Here is a 10,068-nt window from a genome sequence, read left to right as displayed (position 1 = left end):
TCACCAGGCAGTCTCTCTTGATGGTCTCCCTCGCCAGGCAGTCTCTCTTGATGGTCTACCTCACCAGGCAGTCTCTCTTGATGGTCTCCCTCGCCAGGCAGTCTCTCTTGATGGTCTCCCTTGCCAGGCAGTCTCCCTTGGTGGTCTCCCTCGCCAGGCAGTCTCTCTTGATTGGTCTCCCTCACTAAGCAGTCTCTCTTGATGGTCTCCCTCGCCAGGCAGTCTCTCTTGATGGTCTCCCTCGCCAGGCAGTCTCTCTTGATGGTCTCCCTCGCCAGGCAGTCTCTCTTGATTGTCTCCCTCGCCAGGCAGTCTCTCTTGATGGTCTCCCTCGCCAGGCAAGTCTCTCTTGATGGTCTCCCTCGCCAGGCAGTCTCTCTTGATGGTCTCCCTCACCAGGCAGTCTCTCTTGATGGTCTCCCTCGCCAGGCAGTCTCTCTTGATGGTCTCCCTCACCAGGCAGCCTCTCTTCTTGGTCTCCCTCACCAGGCAGTCTCTCTTGATGGTCTCCCACACCAGGCAGCCTCTCTTGATGGTCTCCCTCGCCAGGCGGTCTCTCTTGGTGGTCTCCCTCACCAGGCGGTCTCTCTTGATGGTCTCCCTCACCAGGCAGTCTCTGTTGATGGTCTCCCTCACCAGGCAGTCTCTCTTGATGGTCTCCCTCGCCAGGCAGTCTTTCTTGATGGTCTCCCTCGCCAGGCAGTCTCCCTTGATGGTCTCCCTCGCCAGACAGTCTCTCTTGATGGTCTCCCTCGCCAGGCAGTCTCTCTTGATGCTATCCCTCGCCAGACAGTCTCTCTTGATGGTCTCCCTCGCCAGGCAGTCTCTCTTGATGGTCTCCCTCACCAGGCAGCCTCTCTTCTTGGTCTCCCTCACCAGGCAGTCTCTCTTGATGGTCTCCCTCACCAGGCAGCCTCTCTTGATGGTATCCCTCACCAAGCAAGTCTCTCTTGATGGTCTCCCTCGCCAGGCTGTCTCTCTTGATGGTCTCCCTCACCAGGCAGTCTCTCTTGATGGTCTCCCTCGCCAGGCAGTCTCTCTTGATGGTCTCCCTCGCCAGGCTTTCTCTCTTGATGGTCTCCCTCGCCAGGCAGTCTCTCTTGATGGTCTCCCTCGCCAGGCAGTCTCTCTTGATGGTCTCCCTCACCAGGCAGTCTCTCTTGATGGTCTCCCTCGCCAGGCAGTCTCTCTTGATGGTCTTGCTCAGGGCATTGTAGTTGTCTGGCTCCAGCAGTAGTCCATCAGGCAGATACTGGATGAAGTCCAGGACTTTGAAGGTGGGCACGGCCTTGTCCCGCTCCTTAGCTGAAGCCCGTCTCTTATAGGTAGAGCCCTTCAGGTCGTACTTGAAGTGCATGCACGCAGAGGCACGTTGTTCATGACAGTGATGCAGATGTTCTTGCCCCCCGCCTGGACGCAGTACAGACCATAAAACTTAGACAAGGTTCTCTTATTCTGGTGTAGGTTCTAGAGAGGAGGAGAGGGGAAACGAGAGAGGGTGTAAGTATATCAATCAAATCCACTTTAGAACTGGTCTATTAGTGTAGAACAAAACAGAGAATAAACCAGGAAGACAGTGAAGCCTAAACTTGAATTGAGTAATGGGATTAACTTGGTAACTCAAAACACAAAACATAAGGTACACATTGGATCAAAAACATGCACACACTAGCTAACAAACTCTCTCTCTTACCACAAAGTAGCCATGCAGTAGTTATTATAAGAACTCAGCCTCTTTGTGATGCACAGTCTTAATGAGGAAGTGGTCATCGCTGGAGACAGAACTGAGATCCACTGGGTTCAGAGTTGGACAGCTCAATCAGTTCCTCATCACACAGAGAGTACTGGAACCAAAACAGTGATTAATTACACACTATTTAAATAGACCATTCCACCTCCTGCATTCACATTCCCATCAATGATTTCTCCATTGATATAATTTATACTCCACTGTTGTTTTAATGTATTTGGAAAAAGCCACAGGATGATTTTTCAATACCGTCAATACTATTTCATTGATGTTTTTCAATACATTTTGAATATTGTTGCTACTTTAAGCTAATACCTGTAGTCAACTTGAGCAATACGTCAGGAGATAAAGCAGAATGCGTTCTTCATTTCAACTGTCACATTATTTGACATTATGAAGCTTACAGTAGTTCCCCAGAACAGCTGAGCCAGTCAGGTGTTTGTTTGTAAATGGCACAATGGGAGAAAGCGAGCTGGTGAGTCCATGGCGTTCTATATCTATCAGCGAGTCTCTGTTGTGCAGTGCACATGAGGTGAGGAAATTATGCAATTCACTACTAAATGTTTCCCATCAGATATCTTATAAAGGAATTCTGGCAGAAGTCAAAAAGCTCTGGATGAGTAATCTGTACAGCTGCCATTTTTTCCCTGTGCTTCCTACTAGCGTTTTTTTCTTTCTCTGTTCTCCCATCTGCTCCATGTACACGTTCCAGAAAAGAATCCATCAAAATGTTGTTCCTTTGCACAATTTCTCTCGTTCACTTCCGCTTGTAAATGTGCACACACAGTGAAAATGACATTCGGGGGCTACTAGTTATGCTTGTATAACTTTATGAGCAGGATTTGCCTGTCATTGCAATTAGTTTATGTTCATTTTCGCTCATTAGCATTTAACTAACAGCGTCCATGTGATTTTTTTATTAGTTTGTGCTAATTCTGATAGCATTCTGGTAATAGAGGCCCAATGGGCTTTTCTTGTATTTTTAGAGCCCCCTTATGCGGGTAGTACCGTAAATCCCGGAATGAGAGAAAGACAGTATGACATATGAAAATCTGGATACCGGCCAAGCCCACATTCTACACTTGTTCAGAATGCAATATTGACATAAAAACATAATAGAAACCCATACAAGTTTGCTTCTGAGAATATCTCCCACTCCCTCTATACCTCCCTCTCCATCAACCAACCAACCACACACACACACACACACACCTGGGGAAAGAGATGCTCTCCACATCTTCAAAGTCCTTGAATAGTACATCTCTCTTTTGCCTCTGGCACAGGCTGCCAAATGTGTGGATGATGCCCAACTGGATGGCACATTTCAGGGCAGATGAGGTGGTCTGGAGGATGGCAGAGCAGAGAAAGAGAGCAAGATGGAGGAGGTGAATAAAGAGTAAAGAGAAATAAAGAGAAAGTATTCAGCAAGTGCAAAATATAGTAACACCCAATCTAAAAGATGATTAACAATGGATCACAGGGTACAGAGAATGTGCAAACAGGCAGTTAAAATAAATGAAATAAAACAAGGAGAATTTAGATGTACATATGTGAGGGATAAAATGTACAGTGCATATTTCATTAAAAAAAATCACATTTGGCCAACATTTGGCCTCCCACAATGAATACAAAATTGTTTGACGTATTTGTCCCACTGTTGGTCCACACAGGACTGGCCGAGGCAAAGCCAGCAGTGCCAAACAGTTGCTGCAAGTGGAACATGTTGAACATATGTATATATTAAATGGATACTTCAGGAATGATCTACTTCCCCAGTCAGATAAACTTGGGGATACCATCTTTATGTCTCTGTGTCCAATATGAAGGAAGTTAGAGGTAGTTTTGCGAGCCAATGCTAACTAGTGTTAACAAAATGACAAAGTCTATGGGTATCTACTAGAATACCAGCAGAATACCATAGACTTCCAGTCATTGGGCTGACATTAGTTAGCATTTGGCTCATTAAATTAAATGTAACTTCCTTCATACTGGATACAGAGACATAGAAATGGTATCCACAAGTTCATCTAACTCTGGAGAAGTAGATAAAAGGCCTCATTGTCAAAATCCTGAAGTATCCCTTTAAACTCAGAGGAGGAGTGCTCTCAAATCGGAGCAAAATGCAAAGGAAAACAAATGTTTTTATTCAACAAATTCAGGTAGGTCCCTCCCTGTTCCGTCCCACTTGGTTCCTAGTGAACCAAGATAAAATCACATAAACATTCCTGTCAGAATGCTCTTGTTTGTACAACAAGTCTCTCTTAGGTTTAATTTAGGGTCACATATGCTAAGGAAAACCCAAAGACACTTGGGAGTTGAAATACAACACATTTTTGATTTGCAGGAAGGGGAATGAAATTATTATTTTGAATGATCTATACCCTGTAATAATGTGATTGGATTCCTGTGAATGGCTATCTGCAAGTGCTGACTATTCGTCAAGCACTAGTTTCCCTGCGTGAAGTGAAGTGTAGGCTCCTCAATCACCAATTTTGAAGTCTGTGAAAAAAGAGGGAACAGGTTAAAGCCATCAAATTATACAAATTCTCCCTATAAGATCAGATAAGATTTGGTTAATAATGTGATTGGTTACCTGCATGTTTAACACTGCCAGGTCTCTCACCAGAATCCTCTCAGTACGGATGAGGTAGTTGACTGGTTTGGGCTTGGAGAAGAGGGAATATGTTTACAGACATTTCCAGTATGTTGTTTAATAGAAAACGAGTGACTTGATGTTAATGTTTAATATCCTCTAAAGACTAAAGAGTATCAGAATGGATAGACTCATGGAGATAGGAACACACAATGGTCCAGACCAAGAGATTAAAGCCAGACAGGTCCACTGACCAACCTTTTTAACCACATACTAAGAAACAAGACAGGATCGATTTAAGTCAGTTTGAATGATAGATTGTTTTTGAACCAATCCTGCTAACGAAGCATGGATTGCATGGATTGCCATGCCAATATCATATTGCCACGATTAAATTGGCAAGAGCAGAACAGACTGGTACCCAGACTATTGATAGGCCTATTCTTACCTGAACAAGGACTGGGTCTTCCTGGCCCAGGGTGGGCTCATGATCTTTATGAATAAAACAATTAAGGATTATTTTCTTTAAGTTTAACAGGTTGGTTTCAAAGTGCATGTTTGTTTGTTTTTATTAATGGCTTCTGGGCTACATTGAACAAAGTATCAAATCTCCTCTGGGCTTGCTAGGAATCATATCTATTCTATGTCCCAAATGGCACCCTATTCCCTATGTAGTGCACAAGGCTACTTTTGACCAAAGCCCTGGTCAAAAGTAGTGTACTAAATAGGGAATAGGGTGTCATTTGGGACAAACTAAGTGTCCGTCCAGACTTAAATATGTAATACTGCTGTCTGGACATTGTAAACTCTATAAACTTACTGTCCTCAACCGTGACACGGGCCACAAGGTGTTCTGTCGATCCTCGCCAACGCCGTGATATTTCCAATACAAGTAGACTGCTGAACCATTCGCAAGCATCAGACAAGCTGCACACAGAAGCGTCCACTTGCAGATCAATCTCAGCGGGCTCGCTGTCAAAAAACTAATGAACATAGCCCTACTCATTATCGCCCTTAATACTGCAGTGATTTTGACACTTATTTGTTAGAATTACAGGGTTTTCTGGGGAACCAAAAATATGACAAATTATTCCATACGTGGTTGTTTGCTGCCACAATGGGATAAAAATATTTACCAAACTGATTAAAAAACACTAAACAGTGACGTCAATTAAATTGAATTTCGGGCGTGATAGTTTATACAATTGTGAACTATGAAGCATGGTTGAGAGAATGGTAGCCTAACAGCAGATACATAACTATTTGTGGAACAATCTTTAAAATTATTAAATGTGACCTTTTGGTGCCTCTAAATCTAGGGCAATTCAGAAAGCTGATTGAGGACCTTAACTGATTGTTTTCTTTATTTTTTTTATGACTGTCTGTGTTTTCTTTCTTCTTGCATTTTATGTGTGTATTTCTGTAATTCAGGGCTCATCTGTAAAAGAGACATTGTGCTCAGTATGACTCCCTGATAAATATAAAGGTTAAATCTGGCTTAAATCAACAAAGATATTTGACTTTACCCAGAGGCCAAATCTGAGGGGGCTGGTACATAAAGCATACAGATTACATCACATACATAGTTATATACGAACTGACTATATCGATTTATCAATAAATTCAGGAACCCGCTCATCTTAAGGTGCTTGATGTCTTCTGTATTATACTATCACGTTTCAGGTAAGGCACAGATGCAGACAGTGTCAAAGTAACAAAAGTAATCCAGATAGGGTGCAAACAGGAGACAAAGGGCTGTGAGACATGGGTTTAATTCTGGAAACATGAAAAGTGGGATGTACACGGAGGGTACGAGGCAACAGAAGACGAACAGCAGAGGGGCTAATGATCTTGGAAAGGGGGAAGATTTTGCATGATTCCAACAGGAGGGGCAGATCCCAGGTGGACAGCCATACCTTCTGCCCGAGACGATACCGGGGAGTCAGGGTCCGGTGGCGATCCACTTGTCGTTGATACCTGGAGGTGGTATTGAGAAGGGCTGACCGGGCTCTCTTCCAGGTACGACGACAGCAGCGGACAAACATCTGGGCCAAAGGTATACCGACCTCTTCCTCCTGCTCAGGGAAGAGCGGGGGCTGATAGCCCAGGGAACACTCAAAGGGAAATAGACCCGTGGCAGAGCAAGGAAGGGTGATGTGGGTGTATTCGACCCATACTAGTTGCTGGCTACGGGTGGTGGGGTCGGCGGAGACCAGGCAGCACAGAGTCGTCTCCAGGTCTTGGTTGGCTTGCTTCAACTGGCCGTTGGACTGGAACCCGGAGGACAGGCTGGCTGACGACCCAATGAGTGTGCAGAACGCCTTCCAGAACCATGACGAGAACTGAGGACCCTGGTTGGAGACCATGTCCACTGGCAGTCCATGGATCCAGAAGACGTGAAGCACAATGAGCTGGGCTGTCTCTTTGGCTGAGGGTAGCTTGGGGAGAGGAATGAGGTGGGCGGCTTTGGAAAACCGATCCACTACAGTCAGGATGGCGGTGTTGCAATCAGGCAAGGGAAGACCCATGACAAACTAGAGACCAGACCCGGTGAGGGACAGGCAGAGCTTGAAGGAGACCAGCTAGAGCTTGCCAGGGAGTCTTGTCCTTTGCACAGATCGTGCATGCAGCGACGAACGCGGAGACGTCAGGAACCATGGTAGGCCACAAAAAGCTTTGTCGCTTAAAGGCCAGGGCCCACCGACTGGAGGACTGGAGGAGTGGGCCCACTCCAGGACCGAGGAGCGGACCGCGTCAGGAACGAACATCCGGTTATCTGAGCCCCCCGGGGTTCGGCTGGGATTGCTGCGCCTGACGAACCTGCTTCCCTATACCTCAGGTGAGATATTCCAATTTATTGTGGTCGGTCCACGCAACGAACGGATGTTCTGCCTCTTCCAGCCAGTGCCTCCACTCCAACGCCATCTTCACCGTGAGAAGCTCACGATTTCCCACATCTTAGTTCCTCTCCGTGGCATTGGGGGCGGTGGGAGAAGGCGGTGCAAGGATGTAACTTGAGGTCCAGGGCGTAGGCTGGGGACCAATCCACCACCTCTCTCACCTTTCCGGGATCCATCTGTACACTCCCTGCAGCGATGATGTAATCCAGAATGGGGATGGCGGAATGATGGAATTCGCACTTCTCCTCTTTTACAAAAAGCTGGTTCTCCAGGAGGCGTTGGAGAACCTGTCAGATGTGGAGAACGTGTTCTTGGGCGGAAAGGGAGAAGACGAGGATGTCATCAAGGTAGACGAAGACGAACCGGTTCAACATGTCACGGAGAACATCATTAACCAGAGCCTGGAATACAGTGGGGGCATTGGTGAGACCAAATGGCATGACCAGACACTTTTAGTGACCGCTGGCCGTGTTGAATGCAGTCTTCCACTCGTCCCCTTCCCGTATCAGCACCAGGTGGTAGGCGTTCCGTAGGTCCAGCTTGAGAACACGGTGGCCCCCTGGAACGGCTCGAAGGCCGAGGAGATGAGGGGTACCGGTTCTTCACTGATGTCGTTGAGACCCCGGTAGTCGATGCACGGGCACATGGTTTTGACCTTCTCCACAAAGAACCCTGCTCCTGCGGGGAGATCAGTTATGATCTCATGCAACATATTTTGTGACTGGCATCAGATGATGAGTTCAAGGATATTATTTGAGAGAACCTTTGCCTCGTTCCCTTCACTTTGCCTCGTAGGCAAGCACCAAATAGTTTTTCACAGTGATCTATGGGAAAAATAAGGTGAAGACATCCCAGATAATTTGTACACAAGTGATTTTTTTCCAACTCTGTCAACAAGAAACACTGCACCTAAATACTGCACAGAATTGGCAGTTTTGTACACAGTACACTATCTAGAACCCAAAAGGGTTCTTTGGCTGTCCCCATAGGAGAACCCTTTAAAGAAACCTTTTTGGTTCCATGTAGAACTCTTTTGGTTCCAAGTGAACCCTTTTGGGATCCATATAGGACCCTTTCCACAAAGGGTTCAACATGGAACCCAAAAAGGTTCTACATGGAGCCAAAAAGGGTTCTCCCTGGAACCAAACAGGGTTCCCTCAAATGGGGAGAGCCGAAGAACCCTTTTGGAACCCTTTTTTCTAAGAGTGTAGGCTATTCATCTCTCATACACTCTTACTTACGGACTACAAGAAAATAGATGTGAGAACACTGTGATCCAAGATTATTTACAGACATGTTCATTCACATAGTCATACATGACTTTATATATAGATTGACCTGTGGCTAGAAAAAGTTTTGATTATCTGGTGGTCACAAGAAAAAGTAGGACTTCTGGGAACCACCATAGTACAGCTGAACAGCACAACTACATTGGTATACCGCTGCATAATGTCTATGTAGATGAAGATTACTCTATTGTCCATTGTCACAGAGAAACAAGAGAAATACAGTGAGTTCCAAAAGTATTGGGACAGTGACACATTTTTTTATTTGGCTCTGTACTCCAGCACTTTAACTATGAGGTTAACGGGCAGACTGTCAGCTTTAATTTGATAGTATTTTCATCCATATTGGGTGAAATTTAGAAATTACAGTACTATTTGTAAATAGTCCCCCCCCCCCCCCCATTTTAGTGAACCAAAAGTATTGAGACAAATTCGCTTATTTGTGTATTAAAGTAGTGAAAAGTTTAGAATTTGGTCCCATATTCCTAGCACGCAATGACTACATCAAGCTTGTGACTCTACACACTTGTTGGATGCATTTGCTGTTTGTTTTGGTTGTGTTTCAGATTATTTTGTGCGAAATAAAAATGAATGGTAATCATGTATTGTGTCATTTTAAGAATAGATAATAATAAGAATAGAAGATGTTTCTGCTCGTCGAACATCTCATTCCAAAATCATGGGAATTCAAGGTGCTATTAGGAGCAACATGGAGTCACATTAAATCCCTCACGTAGTCTCTTTGGGCGCGATCCAAACATGTTCGAATCAATTTCAACTTAATGTGCGGATAATAGGAGAATGAGCGATGAACAAGAGGAACACAATTATTTACTCCTCTTCATTATCCACTGATGCCATTTCTGTGCTGTAGCCCCTTAGGGAGAACATTTACACGAAGCCTAAGAGCCACGGAGGGAAATAAGTCTAACTCCTTCACAAGGGATTTCTGTATTGTGAAATGTATATATCTTGACAACTTGATTGCTGACATGCAAAACATTTTGGGACTATATCAACAATGGACTAATGAAACAAATACCAAAAGATCATTTTTGGGTGGAATTTTCCTTTAACACAGATGTGAACAGGGGGTTACAGCAGCAGGCAGAAATACAATAGAAGCATCTATTACACAGGTTATTGTAGGGTAACCCGCATGGTGTTAGAAGAAAAAGCAGTTCTCATAAAAGAGTTTGCATTTATTTGATGCTTAAAAATAGTCCATACACTTCTCTTGAAATAACAAAACAATTATACAAAACCATCCTACATTATTCATTACACAACTTGTGGCAAGATCATCATTCCTTATCAAGAGGAAAGTCCCTAATAGTGTTCTGTTGATTTCAAAATGGTGTCTGCTGTGATGTCTGTTATCACAAAAACACTGCTATACTGTATCCCAATAGAGAGATCTAGTAAGAATTCTGGATCAGGTATATTCTATTATAATATGCTTTAGTGAGATGCTTTATGATAAAAGTCAAATGATTAAACATTTTGAGGCTTCACAGGAGGTGATTGCAAATCCAAAAC

Source organism: Oncorhynchus mykiss, chromosome 32 (assembly GCF_013265735.2).
Source record: "Oncorhynchus mykiss isolate Arlee chromosome 32, USDA_OmykA_1.1, whole genome shotgun sequence".
In the NCBI taxonomy this organism is placed as follows: domain Eukaryota; kingdom Metazoa; phylum Chordata; class Actinopteri; order Salmoniformes; family Salmonidae; genus Oncorhynchus; species Oncorhynchus mykiss.
Note: the sequence above shows the minus strand (reverse complement) of the source record.